Source organism: Phlebotomus papatasi, chromosome 2 (genome assembly GCF_024763615.1).
Source record: "Phlebotomus papatasi isolate M1 chromosome 2, Ppap_2.1, whole genome shotgun sequence".
Lineage (NCBI taxonomy): Eukaryota > Metazoa > Arthropoda > Insecta > Diptera > Psychodidae > Phlebotomus > Phlebotomus papatasi.
In genome coordinates, this window is record NC_077223.1 from 72,582,692 (window position 1) to 72,609,424 (window position 26,733).

Genomic DNA, 26,733 nt, shown 5'->3' on the forward strand with positions numbered 1-26,733 from the left:
GTGGATATTTTTAGAAATTAAGACGTTTATCAAAAAACCAAATTTCCTAAAAAATAGATCTTTATTAAAGGCTAGTAAGGTTAAAACGGTTAAAATCCTTTGAACATAACCTCGAAACTCTGAATTTTAAATCGTTTTTTTAACTACATATTTTATTTAGAATTTTGTTTTATCAATATTTAAATTTTCTATAAACTTTTAACATTATCAAAAGAACCGGTAGGTAGTGAAATTTCTAAAATATTTTGCACATAACCTCGAAGTACTAAATTAAGTAAAATTTTTTTGCGTTTTTTAAGTTTAATTCCATTTCTCTTTTAAAGAATGAAACCTCTTAATTGATGCTAAAATTTTCTGTAAAATTTGATCTTTGTCAAATAATTAAAATAATTTAAACTTAATTTAATAATTTAATTAAAATAAATTTAAAATTTAAACATAACCTTAAATATTAGGATTGGGATTATTTCTAAAAATAACTCTGCTTTTAAGGATTATACATTTTAAATATTTTAAGCCAAAAGAAGCAATTTTGCCACTATACCACATGAGAAAAGAATGAATCTATAAAAATAAAAAATATGATTCCTTTTATAACGTCATTGATCCTAACGTGAATTAGTAACGTAATGTATATTTAACTAAGCATTAAATAAGAAAACATAGCCATTCATCAGCATTAGTCATCAAAATAAGTCTCATATTGGGTTATCAATGGCTTGAGTCAATGGCTGCAATCAATTTTCTGCGGGAATTGACCAGAGGTGCTCGAAGAAGGGTTAACGTACGCGAGAATCGATTATGAAAGGGGCGGGAGAATGGAATAAATAATATCTCGAGAGGAATTCGATTGTGTGCCCCTCCAAAAAAAAAAGGGGTGGATTTGTAATTTTTGGGCGGATATGGGGCAATGAAATTGGCCCCCAAAAAAAAATTAAGTAAAAAAAGAGAAGAAGGTACAAGAAACCTACGCACGTGGATTAAATGTTTAATTATTCACCTGGGCTATGCATCAGCAGCAACTTTACTTCCATTCCTGTGGTGATTTGCATACTTGTCCGTTCCTCCTTCTGGTTTTCACCTCAGGTGTCCGACCGAAAAGCCGGTCTCCGAAAATATCCACAGAGAAATAAAGGTGAATTTTTGCGCCTTTCGAAGTAATCAAGTTGTACAATTTTCGTGGTGTGTAATTTAGAAAATGTGTGTAAGCGTCGAAATGATGTCCAGTCAAAGGTGTGCCCAAATACGCTTTCGATTCCTATCTCTGATGGATCCGATGGGGCTGTTTCAGGTTGTCCGATGGTAACGCTGCAATAATAATATTAAAATTTGAGCCACAAATAACCATCAGGCAAAGGGAGAGATGATATCATTTTGGTTAGAATGCCTTTTTCCTTCATAATAAAATGTTCATCAATTGGATTTCTTCTCCTTCTTTTACTTTGGTCGATTGCTACCAAAACAGTTGAGGGCAATTTTACTTAATTCCACTCATTCGATGTGGTTTCTCACTTTACATGGAAATTTAAGGAATTTATCGCTGAAATATTGGGGAATACCTCAGCTATAGGGGCAGAAGATGTTTCGGAAGACATTTCTGAGCAGGTGAATGAAAACTGCGCGAAATCATAATTATGCACAGCTAATGAGCATCACGCAAGAATTTTTGCTTTGTAAACAAATTTTCATAACAGTTTTTGCGAATAAATAAGATGACTTTAGGTTTTGGCTACTCTTGAAAAAATAGCACAGTAGGGTAAATTAAGCTAATGCAAAAACCTGCTCTAAATGGAAATTTTTCTCTACTCCAAATGGAAACGTCATTTTTTCCATGAGAAATATAGTACTAAATTTCTATATTTATATATTTTCTATACCACAGTTTCATTATTTAGTTAATTTTGCTCCAAATAAAGCGAAAATCCATTCATATTCACAAATTTTAATTTGTAATTTCTCAGAAAAAATTAAAAGTGTACCTTTTCACTATCGATTTTTTCATCGATCGAGCGTGTTTTCCAATGAAAAACACAATGAGGTGACTGTTGTTTAACCGTTTTGTTTAACATTTATGTCATATTTCTGGCTAATTTTGGTTAAATTAAGTGCTAAACTTTATTGTTAACGGTACGTGAAGGTTTCAAATGAAATAATTACCCATTTTCATTTGATTTCATTATCATTTCATTTATTTCAAGTACTGCTTTTGAGCTAGTGCTCTTGAAAGCAAAAATTTAGACAGATATATAGGTGTACAAAGACTTCAATGTTTGTGTGATAGCGGCCACCGCCGTCTTAGCGTTGATTTCGTGAACAAAAAGGGTTTTTCAGAAGTTTCTGCAAATGCTTCAATAGCAAACCCCGGAAATATGATATTTTTGGAGAGATTTTATTATTGTTTTAGATGGGAAAGGAGAAAATATCAGGAATAAGAACAAATTCTGCACTCACGAGCAACTCAACAAGGTTTTGGAAGCCTTTCGTCCCGGTTTCACTTACACTGTTTGTCTCCAATTCGAGACTTTCCCTTGTCTCCATTTGGATTAATTTGTTTCCAATAGAAGCATTTTACACTCGCATATTTTTCTTGTATTTAAGAAGTTTTCAAATTATATCTAAAGAATTTTCACTAAACAGTAATATTCTAGAAGAGTCAAGGAGCAAATTTATGTAATTCTCTTAAGAAAAATATGAACTTAATGTGTTGAATCTTCTATCATAATTAAAGCGTTTGGAAACGATTTTGAATTAGCACATTTACCCTAGGGGAAAGTACTCTCGCTTTGATCGTTCATGCCTTCGAATAATGTGAATTTATTTTACTTTTCCTAATAGATTTCCACATGATTGTCATATAATTATTAATAATTGATAATTAGCTAACTAATAATTAATAGAAATGTTAAAGTCTCTTAAGGAAACCTAAAGAAAATTCACATTATTCGAAGTTATGAACGTTCCAAGGGAGAATACTTTCCCTTATTATTTACAAAATAAAAGTAGAGAATATAACACATATCGTACGCTCAGTTTTGCTGTTTAAAACATGTTTTACAATAGGGATTTGTGTTTAATTTTTCCTGAATTTTAACTTTAAAAATAGTGCTCACTCTCATTAGGCAGTTAGGGTACGATGAGGTAATTTGGAATCATGTCTTATTTGGAACCTTGATATTTTCTAACAATTTTATATGGAAAAAGGAAAGCGAGAAGGAATACTCTTGAATATAAAGCCCTGTACTTCTTCGTGGTATTCTTTTTCTCTCTAACCATCTGAAAGAGTGAGAAAATCTTGAAATTACAAAATAGACATGATTCCAAATTACTATATATTACCCTAAATATAACATTTTCCAAACATAAATAGTTACGTTATTTCTGTTACTCTGGGTAACGTATAGGGGAAACTGGGGCACTACCAAACACGGGGTAGCACCAAACACTAATTTTTATTTCTTAACACTTAACTACTTGGACTATCTCAACCATTTCTTCAGTAGACAAGCATCCCAATAGTGCCTATAAATTCCTATAGGTCTTGTCCTTAGAAGTCGAATATCTGATTAAAAAATCGCAGTGTTTGGTGCTACCCCGTGTTTGGTGGTGCCCCAGTTTCCCCTACTCAATTATTTTTGGTTTGAAGAAATATTTGCACAATTGCAAAATCTGTAATCAAAATAACATGAACTATGTTTCGCTCAGAGTCATTTGAAGTACCAAAAGTTTGTTTACAGCACCAAATTATTTGTGCATATTCCATTAAAAATTAGAGAGATAAGCTACGCACAATCACATTTGTTCTATAAATATGTTTTCTAAACTGTTTCTGAGAGTTAAGAAAATGACTAAAGCTAAGCCAATTCATTTTAATTGAGACAGTAGACAGTTGTTTACTAAACTGAAGTAATTGTGCGTTTCTCTTAATCCGCTTCTGCATAATACCAGCTGTTTTCCGTTAATCTAGGGGTTTTAATTTTATGATCATTATTAGCCACTAGAAACAGCTTCTGGGTCAATATTTCATGAAATTGAAAAAAAAAAAGCCATAGCCACAAGATTTCCTCACAAAATGCTTTATTTTAAATTCAACAAGAGATCAAAATCGTGATACTGAATCTGATTTATGGGAGTATAGTAGGAAAGACATGAGTCAATAAATTTGCAAACTAACGTATGTTTCAGATGAAATTTTCGTGCCTAAAGTCATAAATTTTCACATTAATATTCCAACATATTCCAGCAATCAATTGAGGGGCTCAAACTGTGAGCTCCGAACAAAATTGGAAATTTAATCTGACCACGATGGAGTGCATGATCTTCTTTATATTTCGTCCATTGGTCTTCCCTTGGCATCCAATCGGTCTTTTTTTTTTTGGCCTTAATTCTTTTCACTGAAGAATGGCCTGAGGGTCGGTAAAGGGGAGAGAAATTAGATGTTTGCTGCTGGACACCCGAAATCCACGCACCCAAAGAACCTCAAGCACGCAAAAGAAGAAGGCAAACGGAGGAACATGCTTGGCAATTTTGCTGTTGTTGGGGCAATTGAATATGCTGAAAATGTTACCAAATTAAATTCAAGTTGCTTAAAGTGTCCATCAAGGAAATTTATGGCATGGGAAATCTCTGCGCCTCAAGGTGTCTTGTCTCAATAGTCGTCTCACTTTCATTTTTTTTGGCGCCAAATACCCATTAAGACAGCAACCAAATGTATTCAACATGCAAACAATGTTGCTGCACAAGAGCCAAAATAGTTTTTGTTGTTTGTAGTGAAAGATGAATTATTGTTGAGTTCTTTCATTCTACAGTAATTCTACACATTTTTCCCTGTTAGGGTTCAAAACTCAGAGCTGAAGGGGTGAAAGGGCAACAGAATGAACCACCCTTTTTGCAAAACTCTTTTACTATCACAGCTTTTTTTTTTGGGGGTAGAGAGAGCACTCGCTGGCTCGGAATCTTAATGTGAATAGCATTTGCAAAACATCTTATTGCATAATCTGATGTAAATTTAAAAATTGCTCAGCAGTATATTTTTTTTACATGAAACTATGTCACGTAAATAAGTGATATTACTATAAATTACTTAGCTATAATCTCCATGGAATAAATACTTTAAAAGAATCTATTTAGAAAGTGCTACTAAATTTAAAACTTCGACAATGGTGTTAAGATACATGATATTCGTATTTATACAAATAATTTACGTGTAAGTTATTCCTGTAAAAAATTATAAATTTTTTAGTAAATGGATGGAAATAATTGGGCAGTTTGAAGACGACCTATATAAAAGCTTTTGCAACAACTCAAAAAGGAAAAATCCAAAATTTACATCTGCTTATATTCTTAGGTATTTAAGGTTATGTTTATTGTACAGTAAATTAAATTTTAAATTTACTTTGAATGCGAATTTTATTGAAATTAACAATATTGTTAAACAAAATTTCACATGAAAGAAGAATTAAGAACACTCAATGGTTTCCAATTTTCTTAAGCTTGAATTCAATGTGAGGTTATGTTGTAACAATCAAACGAGAGTAGCATTTACGGAACAACAAAAAATATTAACTTTTTAAGAACTGTATCCTTTATTCAATGGCGAAATTCAAAATAATATAATGGTTAGAATAAATTTGTTGCTTAATCTTAGATCTTTGATTCTTATGTATTTAAGTGAATTAAATATGTGAGGTTATATTGTAGTATTCTGACAAAAATTATCTTTTTAAAAACTTCTTTAACAAATTTATTAGTACAGTCAAGTTCCTCAAATAAGAATATTTAGGAGGTATAGATGATATTTCTGCATCATCAAAAGTGAGCAATATTTTTAAAGACGTAACGGAAATCGTGTGAATGAAAGTACTTTCTGTAAATTCAGAAAAATAACTTTAAAGAATTTATCGTTATAATTTATTCTTTAATTAATGAAGCTCGTTGAGAAAGTTGATAATACTGAGGAAACACCAAAGGAAAATTGATCTAATTCAGTCAGACTCCATTCGCAAACTTTCTTTACCTAACCTCAAATTTTACATTTTGATTTCAACCTTTTTTCGTATTTGCAGAGCTTCACTGTATTCGAGAAATTGCTACATTCTAAAAAACTTTCATACTAGCGTAAAATATAGATTTTTGGAATAATCTTCAACATATCCCGTAAAACCAACTTTGGAATAAATCCTTTAAACGAATTTAAATTTACATTATTTTTCCATAATTTTTTAAAATATATATATTTTTTTAATTTTTTTTAAGGTTATGTTTAAAATATTGTACTGTTTCAATCATTTTAATATGCCAATTTTCTAAAGAACTAATCGAAAAGAAATTATCTACATCTTTCAACAAAACCAAAGACGTACAGTAGAGCCGCGCTATAGGCCATATTTGGTTCAAGATTTGACACTTGGGTCGCACTATAGTCCATGTCATTTTTTAAAATTATCAACGACTTTTAGTATTGAAATTGCTTGACGGCTTCCACTTTCTTTGCGATTGTGGTACCTGTCCTCGCTCTCTTCATTATTGATCACAATTATCACAACTACTCAATAAAGTTTGCCAAAAAATATTAAAATAATTATGACAACATTGCATGTCGCGTACTAAAAAACATAACCTAACTTAAAATCAGTGTTTTAAAATTAACGATCGATAATTTGTGGACTATAGAGAGATGGCCTATAGCGGGGCTCTACTGTAATATCAAGTTTAAATCTTTGAGGTTAAGTTTCGTGGATTTTTTTAAACAGTTTTTTTTTATCACTTAGTTCGCAAAGAAAAGATATTATGAAACAAAATTAGGAAATTTGAATACTATATTTCTTGTTCAGTGTAAAAATTGTAATACAAAATCTCTCTCTACGAAAGTGGAAGACCCAAAAGAAGGATAATAAATGCAGTTCTTTTGCCACTTAATCCCTTCTCACTAGTAATTTTCTTCCTTTTCTCATGCTAAATAGATTCACGTTGAATAACAGGGTAGAAATACAAAATGATTAACTGCCCTCATTGTCGTTTATTTTTCATGCACGGTGAGAAAGGGTTTTCAAATCAATACACGAAAGGATACTTTCTTCCACAACAGGCACTTTGAGAAAATTCCCCAGGAACCCCAAAATTTGAATGACAATAACCCCTGAAATCCGTGAGAAAAATGTTCAGTGGCATATTCGAATGATTAAAATATTTTTCACATCAATCTTGAGTGCAGAAAACTATGGAGCTTTTTAGCATATTTTGAGAATGAATAAGCATCCCTTCGTCATCTCTGGCTGTCTGACAAATCGTCTGCGAATTAATAAATTATTGCTTGTCCAAATAGATGTGGCTTCACGTGAAATGAATGTGTACATATTTATTTATGATAATCACCGAGATTTAAGCATGGGAGACGACAGAGAAATCCTCACCAATTGAAAGATGATGATTGGAAAAGTACACGGAATTTTTCGCGAGGGATTCACTCTCTCATCTGCCATTTCGATTTGGAGGGAAAGTAATCCCTGAAAATATCTATGGAGGTCTCTAAATTGCTCCTTGGGAGATTTTCAGTGATGTTCTAGGGAAGATTTTCCAACAGAAAGCTGATTGAAATCTATTGATCTGGCGTGATCTCTAAAGACGATGACTTTCAAGGTAGAATTTGCAGAAGTGATTATATTTCCCCTACTGTTTTACAGGAATATTCAAATAATACGGCCAATAATTTCGATAAATTCAATCAAAAAGAGAAATTTTATATTCAAAGAGAGACTGCAATGTAATAGAAAATAATTCCTTTTCAAAAGAAATTCTATGAGGGGTATTCATTTAGTGAATAAACGTACCATGACTGCAAATTAGTTGTTGATCGTAGAATTGAATAAATACATCAAAAGATGTTGTTGTGCTAAAATCACTAAAATATATTTTTTTCAACGAACAAATTATTTGTTTCTATGCACAATCATGTGACAAAGACATTTGTTTAGGAAATGTTCTTAATGATTCTTGCATATCTAATGGCAAAGTTTAGCATTGCGCATTTCGACAAACTTGTTGTTTGCAATATTAAATTAGTTAAATTTGCATATTCATCAGTATATCAACTATTGAGTGAATTATATGATTTACAGCAATGTAAATTACAAGTTTTCCACGAACGCACAAAATTAAGTTTGCAGGTTACATTTGTTATGCATAAAGCTTATATGTCTAAGTTCACGAACTAGTTTATGGAAAAAGTCGTCAATAAGAGCCATTAAAATGATGATTTATTGCATTTATATGCTCGTAATAAAATTTTATTATTAATCTTTAATGGCTTTTCAATTTAAAATCACAAGCTGAGAACTTTCATAGAATCCTAAGTCATATAGGGGAAACTGGGGCACCACCAAACACGGGGTAGCACCAAACACTGCAATTTTTTAATCAGATATTCGACTTCTGAGGACAAGACTTATAGGCATTTATAGGCACTATAGGCATGCTTGTTATTAGGAATAAAAATTAGTGTTTGGTGCTATATAGGGTAAGTGTACCAAATTCCGGCCAGCTTGAAATTCCAGCAACCTTTTTTGTTCCTCGAATTTCCATGATTTTTTAGTTTTTACATACTCTAGAGCAGGAAATAGACGGAGACACTGAACCTTTCTTGATTTTCACAATTTTATTCTCTACGACGAATGAAACATACTCTAGAGATTATACAATGCAAAAGAATAACAAAAAATGTAGCTTTGAAAAACGAGATGAAAAAGACATTTTGAGAATTCCCGAAGGGCAAGGAACTATGAGAATGAAGGTGGCCGAAATAGGGCACCAAAACTATGTCTACATTTTTATTCATTTTAAAATGTATTAAGAATAATTTTAAAGTAAATAAGGCAACTATGCCGAAATTTGGCACACTTACCCTCAATATGTGTTATTGGAGTGAAAAATCTATGTTATAATTAATGATAGTCGGTTAGAAAGTACAAAATGATGGTTGAGTTACATCTTTCATCCCTAATTCTAGCACTTTTTGTACTAATGCCATTCTTTCTGACTAATCAACTTAAGAAACTTTAATTTGGTGATAGACATAATGGCTCCATTCAGTACCTTTCGAAGAAATAAAGTGATTCCAAAGCCAAGCCAAACCTACTCGAAAATCTACCGGAAGCCTAAAATGCAAGTTCATATACCCGCCGCTTTAGAACGGATTGTTCTGCAATTTCGAATTTCTATATTCTTGACATTTCAATCGTCAACAACAGTGTGCAAAAATTGCTGCGAAAAGTGAATTTTTGTGGAATTTCAGGATGGAAGAATGTCTTAAATGCTATTTCATTCAAAGAAATGTCCTTTTAATGAACTTGCTCACTTTTGTGTAACTCGTCGGTTTAAACATCCGAACTTCCAATAGGTTTTTAGGTAAGAACTCTTTGATATACGTTCGAATCGGTAAAGGAAAACCTCAACCGGAGAGAGCTCTCAAATCGGGAAGGTTATTACTGAACGAGAGGAATCTGAGCATTCATAGGTGAAATTTGTCTAAGAGAAAAGACGTTCGAAAATCTGTTTCGAAAGCCAAAAAAATTTTTACTTTTCATTTCGGCCGCGTGGTGGCTGAAGTACTTCTTCTCCGAATCTACTTTTTTTATGAGCTCACGAGGCGTCGAAGATTCCAATTCCATTGTAATTCCCCTTTTAAAATCACTGAATAATATATTGAGCAGCTTTTAACATGGTATTTCATACATTTTCCCAATTCTTGTGGAAAAGATTTGTTTAAAAATTCGATGTTGAGTTTGAATTTTTCGAAAATCAACGACATTTTATGTCAATAGAATTCCGTATATTTTTTATCCAAGACATTATTAGAGAATCAATGGATTACTAAAAGCAAGCCTCTAATCTAAACTGCTAGAATAAGGTTAAACATGTGTAAACTTGTGAATAAATAATTTTAATACCCTAATAATGAAGATAGTTAAATGAGATAAAAAACACGGCTTTTGATCTTGATCCTTTTCCACCTTTTTAATACTCTAACAACGTTTCGGAGATTATTGACTCCTTCAATTGCAGCTTTGCAAATTTCTTTTTACAAATGTTAATAACTAAGAGTAATATTTAAGTAGGTATATTGACTACAAATCCGAGCTATAAGGTAAAGTACCCTCTAGTCGGCCGGTTCCTCAACTCGGCCAGTTGAATAATTTAACCAATTTTTTAACGTTTTATAGTCAATTTCTATGAAATTTTTACTGATTTACGTTATATATAATATAATACACCTTATAATGTTAAATTGGTAAGTCCATATTATAACAAATCTAAGTAAATTGAATAAATAGTCGCACTGGCCGAGTTGAGAAACCGGCCGACTACAGGGTACTTTACCTTATATGGCTAAGGAATTTATGAATCTATTGAGTTAGTTCCTTAGTTAGAAATTGGATACTTGAAGCAAGTAACCCTAATCTCCAATCTTCAAGTTTAAGTTTTTAAGGATCTTTTCTTAATTATGGTTTATTAAAATAAGATCATAGTACTAAACGTTAACTGAAGTATCAAAAATACATAGAGTAACTTTAATTCTCTCAAAAACTGCAAGAATCATTGTTCATATGTTTCAATTGATAATAAAAGAATGCAAAAGTCTCTTTGCATGGAGTAATGCGAATTCTAGCAAATTAAATCTGCCTATTTATTATGAAGTCAAAGACTAGAATTTATTCTAGAATTTAAATATGAAGTATTGAATTACATGAATTACCTGAGTTTTTGCTTAAACGTGAACTATATACAGAATAATTTTTTTATACAGTTTTATAAATAGGTAATATTAATTCCGAAAACTGCTAGAATCAGGGACTATCCTTTTTAATTGAATATAAGGAGAAAGAGAAATGAGAGAAATGTAGTGTAACCATTATTTCAAATATGATTACGCTAAGCCGTCTGCCAGCTAATCCTCAGGTCTGTCAAGACCCTTACCAACGGATATTCCTACTTCTAGCAGTTGCTAAGTGTTTTTTTTCGTAATTTCATAGATTTTTTTCAAATTAATGGATGGAGCTCGGTTTAACGTAATACGTATTATTGCAATTGTTTAACAAATTTCATATTACCCCTGCTTACACAAGATCTGTCAAATACCGATTGAATTCTAGAACTTATTTAGGGACTTAATCTTCAAAATGCTTACAGCAATATTTCTGCATTATATACAATTGGTATAAATATTCCTCAAATGACAAACCTCTCACAACTAACGACTTATCTTTTTTATAATCTTATTTATTGTTCTTTGAGCGGTATTTTTGGGATCTTGAAGACTCAATTAACGAATTCTTGACACTTTTACAATGCTTTTCGATACTACAATAAAAGTTAATTTCACAGTGTTTTGCTTATTTCATCCAACTGTTTGTAAATCTGTATGTCAAGGTGGAAAACTTGCAAAAGCACCCCATTAGACATGTTTGAAAAACTTTTCTCGTATACGGAATATATTTTCTAAATTTTCCACTTTGTCAGAATTGCTGGGCTGTTGTCTCCTCTCGCCCTCAGTTTATTGTGCATGCAGAAGCTAGGAAGTACTATAGGATGTCTCCTGAGTGCATTTATAGTTTGAAAAATAATGGCGTAAAATATGCTCAAGAGCTTGGGTGAACGCGCCTTCAGACATATTGAGCAAATTTTCCCTCATACGCAAAAATGTTAATGGGCAAAGTTTTTCATCCATTGCTGCGGATAATTTATATATTTACATTTGGGTGGGTCGCACAATTGCACCCTTCAATTGCACAGACACACACGAGTAATTTCCAACTTGCAGACTTTTCGGCCTCGATGGCAATTGCGATATGGGCCTGTCTGTGGCAACATGGTTGAAATGGAACGGGAGGGTAATACTAAGTCCCACACCCCATTTGGAAATTCACGTGCAACTAATGAAATTATCTCTTGCACTCATAGAGTCAGTTCTGTTGGGGTGGTTTGTTGGTGCATTGGAGTGTGACAATCCCAGGCAAATACCAGGAGGGAGTTCGCTTATTGGTTGATTGACCCCTTTACCCAAGTTGCCAGAGATTTTCTTCCTGGCTGCAACTCCACAATGGCCACAAATGTGTGGCTGCGCGCGCGATGGGTCCCCAATTGATGAATGTCTCTGATTCATACAGAGGACAAATTCATCGGGCCTTTGTCCTCACAACATTGTGTAATAATATCATTGGGGAATTAAAAAAAAAAATAAATAAAAGAAATCACAGAAAAACAACACCGACCAACAAGTCGGGGCTTCTTCCTTTTTCACGTGTGGCTCTCAATATATTTTATTGTTTATTGTGAGCCGCAAGAAACACCATGAATTGAATGTTGGAATCAATTGTTATACGATGATCGCGCCGGGGAAGAAAAGAAAAATTTCTTTTACGACAACCATACCTGCAGAGCCCGTCTTCAATACTTCTTTTCTACCTCTTCTTCCATATTACTAAAAACATTCCCTCAACTCAATACCGATCTTCTCTTCAATCTTCTGGCCAAAGAAACTTGGTAAGAGGCAGAAGAAAAAATCCAGACACCGGAGCCATGCACCAAGTATTCAACAGGGGCCCGGATTCTTTTTTTTTTCTTAGCCTCAACTTCTCATACCTCATCTTGCCTCATGTTTTTACGTGTCCCTCTTCAATCGCATTTTCGGCTACCCAATCCAATAAATACAATACACCAGGTAATGTGTCAAATTGCAATAAACTGATGCAAGGTGAAACGATTGTTAGCAGTCTACCCTCTTTCACATTTTTTTCCCCATGTTCGGCCGCTCACCCTGATGGGTCTCTCAAAGGAGGACACGAAACTCAACTGACAGAGCTTAGACCGTCTAAGCACCATAAGGATCTATTGTTAGTCAGGCCAAAAAAAAAACACACACAAACCCCAAAAAGTGAGGAAAATCCTATTATCGAGCCAATTTTTTTTACCAGGACATTTTCACACCCAACTAGTTCTAGCCAGTTTCGTTCCTCCTCTCCAATAAACCTATAACTTCTCAGAGTCAAGTTCATTCCTTCTTCTGCATCTCGCTACAAGAAATTCCTCATTTTGCTTTTAAAATAGAATTCAAACACCACCGAGGTTATAAATGAGCTTGAATACATCATAATTTTTCTTCGGATATCCAAGTCTGAAAGCAATAAAAAAAACAACCGATTGACCGCGGATGGAAAAAGCTATTTTACACGTTTCGTGTTTCATTAGAAATTGGGATCTCATGTGATTCTTCTAGAAAGGATACTTATTGAGGAGGATAACAACGATGCATAATCTTCATATACAGCCCAATGCTACTAAATATCCTGGAATTATTCTCAGGCGGTCTTCAGACTACAGGTTTAGACCAATGCTCGAAAGTCTCAAAATCGTAATTAGCAACCAATTATTTTACTTTGTCAGAATCTAATAGATCGTTTGCTCATAGTAATCCAATTCTAAGTTTTTTTCCAAAAAAAAAATCATTAATAATAATAAATTAGAGCAGCTAAACAACATGATTAAGGGCAGAATCACATTGACAGTAAAATGCTCATCGTTACAGTCAAAGCCTCACCGCATTTCATTAATTTACGCATTTTCATTGCAATTCTTACACAAATTCACAATTACCGTATTACCTTATCTCATACTCTGTGGCACTAAGTGAAAATAATATAAGAAAACCGAAGAAATAAAACGAAAATGCGGTAAACGGTGAGCAAAAAAAACTGTACGAAAAACTGTAGCAAAAAATCCTACAGTTTTTGTTTTTGTTCACCGTTAATCGCATTTTTGTTTCATTTATTCAATTTTCTTTTATTATTTTCACCTAGTGCCACCGAGTCTGTGATAAGGTAATACGGTAATTTAAAATTTTCGTAAGAATTGCAATGAAAATGTGTAAATCAACGAAATACGGTGAGCATTTTACTGTAAATGCGATTCTGCCCTAAGCCTTATGGCTGAAGACTGTCAGTAGACTTGTTCCTAATGTACTTTTTCAGTTCAATGTTTTTCTATGTTTCTTTAAGTATAAATTCCTCCAAATCTATGTTAGGTTAGTATTATAATTTATTAACGTATCATTTTCCTTTAATTTTTGATGTTTTTGTAGTTATATTTGCAAAGAAAAATGCAAAACTAAATTCACTGAAAACTTTAGAATTTAGACCAATTTTCGATGTTTTCGCTACATTTGTTACGTAAAATCTATTAGTTTACCGTAACCTCAGTACAAACTAAGATTATAAATATGCAATAGTGATAATAATTAACTTGAAACTAAAGGAAAATCCATTAAATTAAACTGAACATTGCATAAGTGTCATATTTTTCGTAAGGGTCTGGTTTAGTCAGGTTTCAAATTTTCGATGTTTCCTCATAAGATTTTTATTATATTTCGGACTTTGTGTACGAGTATTTCATTTTAAAATAATTTGAGGTCAAAACCCGTAGCTTTTAAAATGTTGTAGACGAAATTTTAACATATTCTGAATTATTGTTTTAAGTATAATGGCATTCAATGTAAATTTTCGATGTTTTCCCAATATAAGTGTATGCACATAGAGGTGATAGGGCTGCATTTAATACATCATTTTTCGCATATTTCTAAAGGAAACTGGGCTTTAAAGTAATGTAATCTAAATAGATAAAACAATTACAAAACAAATATCTAAATTAAATTATGACTAAGTTATTCTCTTTTTTATAAATTAACGAAAATAAGCGTTTTCATCGCTTTTCCCAATATCACTATAACGTAAATCTTTTTCTAAAAAAGCATTTTACGATAGTTTTAATTGTTTTACTCAACAATATCTACAGAACACGCTTTTAACATTACGCTTACGTATGATAGTTCTGTAAAAAATACATTTCGTTTAAAAAAAACTAAAGGAGAAAAAAAAATTCTTCTTGCGACATATTCAGTTTTTGTATATTTCAAAAGTCTCTCTATTAAATGAACTCATGAAATTCTGACTCATAGGTATGTTTCAGCTCTGAATAATAAATAAACTTGGCAAAACCACAAGTTGTTATATGGATAGTTTTTGTAAGTGAAAACCACAGTAAAGTTTGCTTGCATCATTTCATGTGCTGTATAGTGCATAAAGTTTGTTGAGAAGTTGATTAAACTGTGAAAGGCGTCAAAATATTTTATAATTGAGCACAAACTGCAATCAGGTAGAGAACGAAACATATACGAAACAAGGTGGAACATTTCTTTTGATAATGAATGACCCCTCAGTGGCTCTTTTTCATTTGTTCTCTCCATGTAATCCTCAGTCAAAAGATCACCATCACCCAAACTTCTAATTATGAATCATCAATGGTGATCATTAATCAAATTTATGTATCGTAAAATAATGTGTAGTTTTGACAATAGAACGAGCACCGAATTAATTCATCAGAGATTGAAAAGAATCTTCTCTCGCCACTCAATGAATGAAAACTCTATTGAACTGTGTGACACACTTGATTAATTAATTATTCGAGCATCGTAAATTGGAAATAAATAAATTAACGACTAATTTGAGGCGCCACAACAACACCAAGAAAATCAATTAATTGTGGGAAGAAAAGAAACTCGAATTAAAAAATTATATGGTCGTATGAATTGATTTTCATCGTCTCGCATCTCACTTTGAGAATGATCTTTGAGAATGTGGATCAGTTTTTTTTTACCTCTTGAAGACAATGAGCATTTTCGAATAAAAATCCTTATGTGGAAAAAAATTCCCACAGTAAATTTGTGGATGCTGAGGCATAGGATGATTTATTACGCGTAGAAAATGTGGTTGGATCATGTGGTAGAAAAAGGCACCTGCACTAATGGAATAATTGCGCAATCGTGTCTCCCCAAGAGACTGGAAACTTAAGCAGAAACCACGAAGAGACAAAAAAAAAAAGAAAAGAAACATAATCCACCAATTTAGATGCGTAATCAGCTTTGGGTTTAAGGTGTTTCAATTTAAGACCAGTAAGTCAGAATGCCACAAAAAATAATCACGACTATTTGGAGTTTGTGGCTTTTTTTACGGGCTATTTTAGGGGAGAATCGATACAGGATTTTTCATTAAATGAGTTCTGAAGAATCTCCTACTGAAATCTTGAGTTGTCTTTTCTCTTTTTTTTTCTCTCTCTCTCACAAACTTATTTTACCGAACTTTTATCTTCAATCTACTCAAAAGGCATTCCATAAATTTTCAGTCCGCCGAAGAAGTGTATTTCCAGAGGAAGATCCCAGCCACCAGAAACACCACAAAACAACGATTAGTGCCCCTCGATTTCAGCATCAACTTTGCCAGTGACGAAGAAAATTCAAGTGAAAGAAATTTAGATTACAGCGTCCATTAATTGTGTAAAACTTATCTCTTTGAATTCTCAAGTGTTTTTCTGGCGTTTTTTTCTGGCGTTTCGGGGATTCAGAGTATAAACTTTTGACTTTTTGGTGAGATTTGCCTGGGAAGTATTTCTTAATTGTGAATCTTTCATGATCACAGCTTCTGTGATCATGTAATTAAGTAAACCATGTTCAATATAATCCTTGTATATCTCTCAATGAAAATTCTATCTATGATAATTTCAATTATCTTTTACTTTTAGTATGTTATACAGTAGAGTCTCCTAAATTCGAACGCTCGGGGGGTATTTTTGACATTTCTCACCTCCCAAATTCGAACGATTTTTTCAAAAATAACGAAATTTGTGTGAGATTAAATTGGACTTTGAATCAAATTCCCGTACTTTCTCGCAAGTCTTTTAGTGGTAACATTCTTCCTTTTCATTTTACACGACCATAATGTATGTAAACATTCAGGAAGAAGCACATAAATATGATTTTCATTCATCAAGAATACGAATTTTCTCACATAACCTCACAATTGACATTTTGAATCCAAACGGCGTTCGAATTTGAGAGATTCAGATTTGAGAGACTCTACTGTAGGTCAATTTAACGCCTTTCTCAAACCTATCAATACTTTGTAAACTATTGAGTAGTTTTCGATATAAACCAACTTTAAATTTTCAATTTGAAAAATTTCACGTCACCGAATAGTTGACCATATTAACTTTTAGGAATTGGAGAGAAAAAATCACATAGGGTAAGTGTACCAAATTCCGGCCAGCTTGCAATTCCGGCCACATTTTTGTCTCTCGAATTGTCATGAATTTTTAGTTTTTGCATACTCTAGATTATACAATTAAAAAAAAATAACAACAAAAAAATGTCGGTTCGGCAAACAAAATGTTGTGAAAAAGACATTATTGGGAGAATTTCGGATCGGCAAGGACCTATTGGAATGAAGGTGGCCGAAATAGGCCACCAATGCTATTTCTACATTTTTATTCATTTCCAAATGTATTAAGAATGATTTTAGAGTAAATAAAGACGATAAACTGTCTGCAAGGTTCCAAGCAACACTCCTTAAGAAGAAGGAATGAAAAAAAAATCAATTTATATTAAAAATATTAAATTTCAATCTTGAGACTTTGGCGCTTGCATGCAACTATGTCGAAATTTGGCACATTTACTCTATAAGACTGAATTGGCATAAAAGTCTAGTAGGAAAAACTATCCCAGTAATAAATATGGGGTAGTTTTAAACACTGATTTTTATTTTTACATTATCAGGATCCCTGTAGTATCTTTGATTTCATATAGATTTTGTCCTCTGAAGTCTAATATCTAATTAAAAAAAAATTGCAGTGTTTACAACTATCCCATGTTTACTACTGCACCAGTTTCTCCTGCAGATATACTGTATTTTCTTATCATTTGCCTTATTTTTCTTTACAATACCATTGTACAACAATTTTAGGTCTTATATTAATTAATTTTATTCCTAATTTTCACATTTTCATAGTTTTGCAATTTTCTGAACCTATCAAGCGACGAAGCCTATCAACTGATGGTAGTTTTCACTTTTGCCGAGTATTTTTTTTAACACTTGCAACACTTGAAAAATATTCTTAATATTCGCAATGTTTGTCTCAATTGGTTTTTCGCAAGTCCTTAGGACTTTTCTATGGTATCTTTTTCATATTCATAGATATCGTAAAGATTTCATATGCTTTATGCCAGTTTAAACATTTAGAGTTCAATAGCAACTTCTGGACTTCTTCTGAACATTTGAACTTAATTACACGGGCACGACAGTTGGAAATACAGTTTTTCTTATTAAGGATATAATTCATGTGAGCAACACATAAATAATATAGAAGAAGAAAAGACAGGTCCAAGACTTTGAAGAACTTCTAAGTGGAATAAAAATCTTCTTGAAACTTTCGATAAATGTTGGCAAATTCAAAGAACTATAGAAATTAAATTTACAAAGAGTGAATCACCGCTTCCATAAGCTAAGAAAAGCTTATCTCTCATTTTTGGGGGGGTCCTGAGGAGTGAAGGACAGAGAGAGAAATGACTTTTCTGAGGGTGTCCTTCAACTCTTTTACAAGTCACTTTTTGGCATATTCATCCAAAGTGTGAGTTTCAAATCAATTTTGGCGGATAGTTCGAAGGTAAGGTTTCGGTGGGTTGCGTTTTGAGAGACGTAAGGGAGAAAAAAGCGATATTTTATCGACTTTTTTTCTTAGAAGGTATACACTTTTTTCCTGCCTTCAACCATCCCATAAATATCCACTCGCACCAGCGGATACCCAACCAAAGAAATATCCATTTGGTGTCTGATGGACTCTCTAGCTCATATTTCAAGTGCTTGGGTTTAGCGCTATAACGCTTGTCTCTTCATTCTGTTGAGTATGTCGATATCAATGTCTATTGTGGTGGTAAATTGTGATATGAATTTTGAATATTTCCTCTCAAAATGGTTATGTGTGAAATCCACCGAGTATACCATTGATATTGAATGTTCAACACGGAAAGTTTTGTCTTTCATAGGGGTTTGCTAGTTCGGGTAGTAGTTTATGCCCAATTGTCTCTAGTCTTTTGAACTGAAGCGCCCCCTCGAGCGCACTATCTTTTGGGATATAAGCTGCCGCCGTGATGTTTATTTATTAATTCTTCATATTGTTGGAGGAATTCATGATTCATGCCTTGTGTGTATTTGTTACAAATAGAGAAAGACGCCTCATTCCCATCTATCTATCTATATACTTTTTGTCGTCTTTTTTTTCCTTTCAGTTTGGCGGACTGAAACTGAAATGGTGACGTAAGCTGTTGAGAATTCTTTTTCTCCATCACATTTCACTTTTTCCCTGCCTCAATATGCCTCATTTCAACATTAAATATTCAATTGATACCCGATATTTTCTCTAGCTTGTGGCAATTTGGTCGATTTCTGAGTATTTTTTAACTATAGAAAATTCCAAGGTATGGGATTTTATTTTCTCGAAATTGTAGATATGTAATTACCGTTTGGACACTGGTTAAACTTTCCATCAGCACATTTTCTTATTTCCCCGAAAATAAAATTGGAGTCCACCTTTTATATTGCGTGAATTATTCAACAATAATCTCCGTCGCTGGAATTGTCTACAACGTAATTTTTTATCACACTTTGGAGTAGAGAAAAGAGTCAATAACACTCAACACCTGCAATTGCGCGTCACAAATTAAGGTGGTTGGTCCCTTATCTATTCCCGTCACTCCGGTTCTCTTTTTTTTTGACGCGAGATAAGGTGCACCGTCAGGGTACAGTAAAGGCACATCAGGAAGGTCGGATCGGGACTAAAGAGAGAAGAGTGAAAAATTGGTTTTAGGTCTCCGGAGCTAACGTCGGGTGCTTGTGTGCACAAAAGCAGAAAGAAATGTACTGCAGCTCTGTGGTCATCGTGGTTCGGGCTGAGTTCGCTGGCGACCCGATACACGCACACCAAGATCCCATAGTCACTGGGGCCCACCACTACAGCCACCCATGCACACTCCCAAACCATATACTTCCATGGGTACATTCTTCATCTAACACTGGGGAGTCTCGTGAGCTCCACACGGTGTCTTTCTTGCCATCGCAACAACTTCATCATACAATTCATGATGCAGTCAAGCTAATTTGCCACAAGATCTTTTGTCCTTTTTTCACCCATCACTGCCACAGTGTGACTCCAGTTGGGTCCATTTTGTGAATTTATGTCCTAGAACACGATCACCACCGTGATTTCTTCAATATTCCCAAGTTCTTCCACTGCACCACCGCGAAGGTTCTTCACCTTCCCGCCTTTTCCGTTTGCATCAGACCCGTCCATAACCCCAGCCCCGGACCCTCCCGGACCCGATCAATGTTCGGCGCTGGAATTAATTCACCGAGCCCCAGCGTCTTGGCAGGGATTCTCAACATTGGACATCCCATGAGAGCCCAGAGATTCCACAGTTTCAGCCTAATGGATTTATTTTTGGACTTGGCAGGTGAAACACGCTTAGCGCCGAGTGAAGAGCACTCTTTGGTGGCTTCTGCCATTGATTACATGCGGAGGTAGACAAAAGGAATGACCGCTGAATACTTAATCCCCATTAATTATTCCGCCGGACGTTTTGTACACTGTTAGTAATATCTCTCAAGAGCTTCTTTTGCCATGTCCAAATCACCAACCGAACTGCATAAATGCAATAGTTATTTTGTATGTATTGTGCAGTGTGGTGATTCATTGCACAATTATAGGTTAGTCTGTGGCTTTCTAATACTATTTACACTGGATTTACCAAACATGTATCGTGGTGGAGCATATTTGAAAGCTTTCAAAGACATTCCTATTATAGGTAGAAGTCTTAAAGTTACTTTTACGACCTAAGAACAATATGACTTCATTTCATTCTAACCATGATACCAAGATATCGCATACAGTAGACTCTCGCTCAATCGGATCTTTTTCAATCGGGCGAAAAATTTTGTCGACATTTTCACATATAATTATTAAGCTAATTTGCTCAAATTAGCTGTATTTCTACCTATTTTATCGTGATTCTTTACAATTGAGCGCTTTTTGTGGAATTTACAAAGGATTTTACGCCCAAATCTATCGATAAACCGGATGACATTTTACCCCAAATGCCCATTTGAGAGAGAGTCTACTGTATTTAATATTACAGAGGCGTAACTGTACACACAAATTTACTACTCCTGGTGGAGCGGGTGTAATTTATTTCCTTTTTAAAGAAGAAAATTAAGTAACAAGAAGGTACAAGAAAAAAACTAAACCTATTCCATCTATATGAAACTTGTGCCTAAAGTTACGCCACTGCGATATCGAACGAATTAGTTACAATTAGGAAAAATGTACAGGGCGGTATTCTACTCTTCTGTTTTCTCCTCGCCGGTTGTGATATCGAAAAATGTCGTTCAATTGTAAAATATAAAGATCCTCCTTCTTTTCATATTTTACTCAACAAAACTACTGCGTAAAGTATTTTGTAAAAAAAGGCAATGTGAAAAATTAGTTCTAGCCGATTTTTAAAAATTATAACTCTAATGCTTTTAAAAATATAAGCGTACTCGATTGAATTTTATAATTTAAATATTTAATGAAGATTGAAAATTTAGAGAAAGTTGAAGAGTAAAAAATTATATATCTAGTCATACTCGTGTTTAATAAAATGATCGATGAGGCCGTTAAGAATCTCACCTTATATAAATTCAATCAAAAATAATAGATTTAAAGAAATACTGTAAAAATAAAATTCTTAAAAAAAATTACATAAAACATTTTTAATTCAAAAAATAATAATAAAAACTGAATGTAAATTACTTCGAGTGATTTAATTCGCGTATCAAAATCGGTTCTGAAAAATGTGTAATTTATTAAAGTATAAAATACACCCGTGTATAAAAATCATTATTATCCTTTTTGGAAAATTAAAAAACAAACTCTTTTAACAAAAGGTTCCTAAGTCTAGAAAACAATAGGGGAAAGCGCACTACCTTTGGACGACTCAATCTTCGAAAGTTTCATTTATTTCCATGTGTATTTAATAAATGTAGCCCAAAATAACATTATAATTGGTTCAATCTCTCAAATTTCTAGAAAAGAGCTATAAGTGATATGAATTAGGAACATAGAAAAAATTGAGTTGGCCGAAGCTTGAGTCATCCGAAGGTGATGCGCTTTCCCCTATGAAGTTGTTAGAAACAATTTTTATAAAAAGAGAGCAATAGTATATAATACGTATTATTGCGACAATTATAGCAGGATTACGAGTATAATAAAAACATATTTTTACTGGTATTTCAATAAATTTTACAAATAGAAAACAATTTATAAACAAAATGTAAGGAAATAGTCATTTGCAATTATACAAAAAAATTACGTGTAAATTAATTATGTAAAAAATTGCATTCGTGTACAAATAAATTACCAACATTTTTTTTTAGCAATTTTTGTTTCAAATTTTAATAAAAACGATCTTAATAATTTCAAAGTTCATTTAAACCGATATTGTAGAATACCGCCCTGATCTCATAAGAATAAGAATACTTTACTTACTTGATATTTCGCCCACAATTTCAGGAATTAAACTTAACATTCAGTTAGCTTAATTCAGATTTCGTCAGTTATCTGCAACAATAGAAAGAAAATAGGAGTAAACCACTGATCTCAATTTTATCTCAGAAAAATAGTTTTTTTTATATATGCCGATGGTGCCAATAAAATGTATCATGAAAAACGCTTAGACCAACTCTTTTGAGAGTGGAATAAATAAATTTCACATCTGCCTCTCAATTCGCCACTAGACCACTCATTAGGACTGTTTCTCATTCCATTTACAGCTCTTCACTCTAATTCAAGGTTTCATGGTGTTTTTTTATGGTCGGTAAATTTCCAAATTTAGGGATTTATCAATTAGCATATGTTTCTCTACTAGCTCTACTATGATATGCTTTTAAGCGCGGAATTTCAGTTGATGTTCTTATAAAAGTGAACTCATCATTCATGTGGTGAGTGGTTTACACGAAAAAATTCTGACAGGTTAGTGGATTGGTGGTCGGAAGAGTCATCATGGCGGTTTGGGGTACGCGTTGGAGATGTAGAAAAAGAGCGTGAGTCCTGCCGGGATGGCAGAGAAACCGCGTGATCTGCGGATTACGCTCCCTTTGCGGGTCGTGCAACATCTTCCGCCCCTCGGGCGCCCCATTGGAGCTCCACTTGTCGTCATGCATTATATTTCAATTAAGTGTCAGCGCTGTTTTCTATCCGAGAGCGCTATTTGATTGCCTTTTTTCCACCGTGCATGTTTAACATATCAAATGACCGTGGTTTCTCTGCTCTCCAGGTCTCATTCCTCCAATGCTTTTTTTTTCTTAAGTGTAACTTCTTCTGGCCAAAGAAGTCGAAACCCCACATGAACCCAGGTTTTTTGGTGTGTATGTGTGTTTCCATAGAAGCCCATGGGGCGAGTGGGCGCCTTCTTCAGCGCACGCAAAAAAAAGCGAGCCACCTTCGTTGAACCGCAATTTGTCCTCTGTCTCTTTCGCTCTTTCGAGCACCCCAGGGGGGCCCTCTTGGCGCAAGAATGGGCGACAGGCACATTGCGTAGCCTTCACTCTGCGCATGGCGGTTGCCTCATCATCATACCAATAAAAGTGTAATTGCTCCACTTGTAACATGGGAGAATCGAGGCGACAAACATGCCGAATGGGATGTTGCAGCAGCTGCTTCTTCGATAGCCATCGACCACTGTTTGTCCCTCCATGGACAGATCAAGTCTCTCACAAGCATCAACATCTCCCGCGAAAAACTTAGCACAACATTTTCCCCATAGCAAAACTCACTGAAACTCTTGAAGGTCTTCCATGGACTTTTCTTCAGCATGAAATTGAGGGCACAAAATTGCAAGAGTCTGGCTCAAATTCGAAACAGATGTGCGATTTATTGAGACATGCTTGAGACTCCCCGAGAAGTAATTCCTAGAAGAACCTTTCTCATCTTTCATGGTGGATATATATTTTTTTTTACCAGAAAAATCACACAATTGGGATTCAGTTTCTTGAGAAATGCCCGACATCGCAACATTTGGCAGCGAAATGTTGCAAGAATCATCAATCTAACTGGAGAGAATTGATTAACTGTCATTTATTTGTTGACAGCTATTTGAATTTTTCAAAAGTCAACCGTTACTAGATATAAATGACACGTATAAAATTTGAATAATTTTTTTTACAAAAATTTACATAACAGTAATAAAAGAAATCGTTTATCGATCATTTGTGTCATTAATGACAGAGATTTGAAAATTCAAAATAAACAGCCAATCCAAAACCTGACAAATTACCCCCAATCGCCTTTTAATTATTAAGCGATTTCTTTCAATTAGAACTAAATCACTACTCTTATTCAGAATTGAGACTTCCTCGGCAAAAACCTCCACTTAATTACTACGGAAATTTCTCACTAACAACTTTGTAATTTGCAGAGAGCAGAAAAAAAAGAAGTGAGAAAATTCCTCCAAAATGGTACACTTTGGGGCACCCAAATAGTGGTTTGGATTTCAAATCAATTATCCGTTGGGAGAAAAAGCTGCAGCACTTGGAATCGTGGGGCAAAAAAGAGATGAAACATATAATTAAGAAATCATCTCTTCAATTATGTATTCGCCTTAAAATCGTATAATTATCACTAATGGACCCTTTAATTATAATATTATCAAATTAACTACTGGTCTATTGAGTGGCATGGCTTTTGTCCCGGGCTATATTTTTCATTGAGAACTTTTCACACATTTCAGTGTTGGAGGAACAAGTGATTGTGGAGCCCTGTGGGACATTGGAAGAAGGTGGAGAAAAACAGCGGGAAAAACCACAAGAAAATGAGACGTTTGTGTTATTTTTAATCATCATTCTTTCCTCCAGCTCTTTTTTACTTTTCTTATTAGTATAGGTCTTGGTGTTCGTGCAAGAAATACTGGGCAAAAAGAGGGCAAATGAGAGTGTTTTTAATGAAATTCAAACATCTAAGGTCAGGGTTGATGATTCGCGCACGATTCCTCATAATTACGCGCGAGAAAATTGGGAGGAAGAGAAAATAAGGAGCTGGAAAGTGGGTGAATCCTCCCGCCATTAATTTCCCAAGAGAAGCTTGGAAGAAAGTGAGTTGATCCTCTGAGACAAAATAAAGCACACCAGAGTGAAAGTTGAGGGTGGAAGAAAAAAAAATGTTGTACACCTACTTAATAAGTGAGTCAAGGGTCAGCGTCGTTCTCAAAGGTCAAACACCCACCCATCATCCCGCCTCATCAGCATTTTCGGTCCATGAAGACGCTTAGGGAGCATCCGTTGGGGAGTTTTGCAGAAAAAAAAAGAGGAAATAATGCAAAAAAAGCTTCCCATGGAAGGTAATAAAAAGCTTTAAAGTTTAAAGAAACCCCGGAAGACATTGTGCTCATGGCTGGCACTTCCCACCCAACATGTGCACTCCTAATGACAATCCCGAGGAGGAATTTTAATGAAAAATTGCAAAATTTCTCAGTGTGTGGTAAATGTTGCAAGTTCTTACTTAATATGCACACACATACTTCAGCTCCCGAGGAGAGTATTTGGCGGGGAGCAAGAAAGATTGACGCTGTTATGTGCTGTAAATTATTGCAACAGACAAAAAGACACACAAAGAGCGCAAATGAGCATTTTCCATAACTAGAAGTCAAGGTTTTCAACTTTGTTGTCTCGCGAATGTTGAAATATTGACTTGGTGGTAGAGATGGAGGAAAAAAAAAGCCAACCAACAGACTCACTAATAGCGCCACTTTTATTGGATCTATTGTCTTCTTGAACAGCGAATTGCATTGCAATTGGAAATTGCCTCGAAATTGACGCTAACATCTTCTCCTGCATTGTCTCAAGTTAACGTGGGGAGATGAGATGGGAGTTGTATGTGGATCTTACAAAGAGTTTCTAAATTGCACGATCTTCTTCGCTAAACATTCGGCATTAACATCGCGTCAGATGTACAACTGGAATAACAGTGAACAGCGAAACTGTTTACTAAATTCATCAATTTAAATTTAAACTTTCGTTAAGTTTCGTTAAGGTACTAAAAACAAGAACTGTACCCAACGAGTACAGTTAGCTGATAAAAGGTGCGTTTTCATTTTTTTTTGCTAAATCCATCAGCAAAAATGTGCTAACCGGTCAACAGTCGCCGAACAAAAAGTGCTAAACAAATACAGTGGCGGCCACAACAATAGAATCACTTCCGCAAAGACCACTATTTTACCTTCAGCATTTTTGTTTATTCCAATTCATTTAAATAATTTTGATATAGAAATATTCAAATAATTACCTTACATCAAATAAGTATTGTTTTGGCCGCTAGAAGGTCTCTATTTTTCACAGAATGGATCAATAGTGAAAATAGGTTTGAAAAACACGACGGGACCACTTTCATTTAAATGAAAGAATTTTCATTTAAATGAATTTAAATTTTCATTTTTCCAATTTTTTGGCCGAACTGAATTTCACTATTGACGTATTCTGTGTAAAATAGAAACCTCTAGCGGCCAAGACAACCCTTATTCCACAATTCTAATAATTTAAAGATTTCTACTTCAGAATTATATCAACAAATTAGGAAAAAATACAAAAGTTAAAAAATATAAGCTTTGCGAAGTGATTCTATTATTTTGGCCGCCACTGTATATAGAAATGGCACTCTCTCTCGAATTCTCGTTTAGGGTTAGCAGAATTCAGCTGAAAATACAAATATCTTCAACTGAATTGAAATCGGTTAGCATATTTGGTGCTCGCTGTTTTTTAACGAATGTTTTTTGAATTC

At 34.1% G+C, this 26,733-nt stretch overlaps 1 long non-coding RNA gene across 3 annotated transcripts in view; it reads right to left on the reverse strand.

Annotated features, from left to right (window-relative positions):
• LOC129804295 (uncharacterized) overlaps window positions 1–26,733 on the reverse strand; it is a 63,511-nt gene that overhangs the window by 20,914 nt on the left and 15,864 nt on the right. For 2 of the 3 annotated variants that reach the window (XR_008751970.1, XR_008751969.1), the window contains 2 exons: window positions 22,453–22,524; window positions 1,001–1,308 (listed from right to left, as the gene is read on the reverse strand). This is a non-coding gene — a long non-coding RNA (uncharacterized LOC129804295). Of the gene's footprint in view, window positions 1–1,000; window positions 1,309–19,390; window positions 19,809–22,452; window positions 22,525–26,733 lie in introns of those variants that run through there. The other variant, XR_008751968.1, reaches the window with a different exon arrangement.